Source organism: Aplysia californica, unplaced genomic scaffold (genome assembly GCF_000002075.1).
Source record: "Aplysia californica isolate F4 #8 unplaced genomic scaffold, AplCal3.0 scaffold00005, whole genome shotgun sequence".
NCBI classification, from domain to species: Eukaryota; Metazoa; Mollusca; class Gastropoda; order Aplysiida; family Aplysiidae; genus Aplysia; species Aplysia californica.
The window spans coordinates 2,333,475-2,334,482 of NW_004797275.1; the positions used below are offsets into that span (position 1 = coordinate 2,333,475).

The window sequence follows — 1,008 nt, forward strand, 5'->3', positions numbered from 1 at the left end:
TTATTTATTTATCTATTTATTTATTTATTTATTTATTTATTACCTGTTTATTTATTTATTTATTTATTCATTTAGTTATTTATCTGATAAATATCTACAGGAAAATGAAATTTATAATTCTACAGCCTGCGTTTTCAAATAACGCTGCACCCAAGCACTCCCAGGCAGCTGTATTTCTGTATTGCTTTCGTTGTGGCTTGTATCACTGTGGAGCGATCTGAGAAGATCTGAATGTGTGGCAAGAAAGACCATTCTGTACCGACATATCCTCCGATTTGACCAGGAAAAAGATCGTCATAACAATAATTGTCTTGACATTACAAGGGATTTGACCAATAATTTAAAAAAATCTCATCGGACCAACGTAGCTTGATTTTAACCAAGGATAAATAAATAGGCAGATTCGACCGATGTTAGAAACGATTCAACCAGGAATGATAAACAATAATCTTGGATTGACATCAAAAGCGATTTGACCAGGTATAAAAGACATAACAAACAAGCGACTTGTCAAGGGATAGAAGTTAATCTTGGTCCAATATCAAGCGTTTTGACAAGAAGCCTGTATGGGTGTAAGCGCTGCTCCACGAGACATCGATAGGCGCGTGACAAGCGAAACGACGGACAGCGAAGGTGAGTGTGCTATCCTGCTCATAATGTACTTTGCAAAAAGTTCTCTTTTAGTCCCCAAAATGATCAGACCGGCGACTGAGCTGTAGCGGTTGGGTGTTTTGTCGTTGCACGAAAAAAAGATGTGAGTTTGATTCCTGTGTGGGGAGAATTTTTATCGAGTACTTCTGAACTGTCTCTCTGCAGGGTCACTGTATCCCTCTCGGCTAGCAGGGCGAACGCCCGCCTCCAAGATGAGCTAAACTTGTGTCAATGGGAATGGGGACGCAAATACTCTTACAAAAATAAGAAATATTGCAAAATAGTCATACAAACATTACATATATTATGCGTGCGTGCGTGCGTGCGTGCGTGCGTGCAAGTGTGAGTGTATGTGCG

General features: G+C 39.6%; 1 long non-coding RNA gene across 1 annotated transcript in view; it reads left to right on the forward strand.

Moving 5' to 3' along the window:
• Window positions 1-102: 102 nt before the first annotated feature.
• Window positions 103-1,008, forward strand: part of LOC106011276 — a 26,288-nt gene continuing 25,382 nt past the window's right edge. Inside the window, exon 1 of the long non-coding RNA XR_001184707.2 lies at window positions 103-633. This is a non-coding gene — a long non-coding RNA (uncharacterized LOC106011276). The remainder of the gene's footprint in view (window positions 634-1,008) is intronic.